At 26.7% G+C, this 828-nt stretch overlaps 1 protein-coding gene across 2 annotated transcripts in view; it reads left to right on the forward strand.

Moving 5' to 3' along the window:
* Window positions 1-828, forward strand: part of LOC106876614 (integrin alpha pat-2) — a 22,600-nt gene that overhangs the window by 19,048 nt on the left and 2,724 nt on the right. The gene's annotated exons all lie outside the window — the stretch shown is intronic.

Raw genomic sequence — 828 nt, forward strand, 5'->3', positions numbered from 1 at the left:
TATATATATATATATATAATGATAATAATAATGATAATAATATTAAGGATAAAATCCCAAATTACAGGTAAAAACTCAATTAAAATCAATTTATTAAAAATTAAAATTAAATTAAGTTTCACAGTATAAAATGTATATAAATATAGGGAAAAGAACCAAGGTTCATGAATTCATCGATGAAAATCTCTAATACTATATATATATATATATATATATATAAGAAATGGAAAACAAAACAATAAATTGAATAATTATAAATTCAATTCAGTTTAATTATTTTATACAAACAAACAACACAGCTCATAAATTACAGCTGTTTCCGCTTCATTAATTAAACAAAGTTTTTCAAGAATATTCAAATCCGTTTAAATGTGTAATGATGCTTCATCAGATTGACATATCTCCCTCAATATTTCATGAAAAACATAAACAGAGCGCAAGGAAAACAAACTTTTTTTCGGACAATGGTAGGAACACACATATACATGAGGGGGTGCTGAAAGTTCCTGACTTTATGGGTATCACTAAAGGCTTGGTTGGAAGCCCACTCTTCTGAGTTCTTCTACAAAACTAGAAAAACTGAAGGACTACTACAATGTGTGTGAATTTGAGAAGGGAATATCTTGAATAAAATCACAATTAACTGATCCTCTTGTATTTTCTTTTACTCAAAGCCAAAAACTTTTCTACACACACTCATGTGTATGTTTATATATATATATATATATATACAATTAAACCTTGGGAGAGGCATTATGCCGGTAATAAACACACGCACTGGTTCAGTCCTTTATTAATTTATATAGTTTTTTGTTAAATTATTTCATT

This window comes from Octopus bimaculoides, chromosome 27 (assembly GCF_001194135.2).
Source record: "Octopus bimaculoides isolate UCB-OBI-ISO-001 chromosome 27, ASM119413v2, whole genome shotgun sequence".
NCBI lineage: Eukaryota > Metazoa > Mollusca > Cephalopoda > Octopoda > Octopodidae > Octopus > Octopus bimaculoides.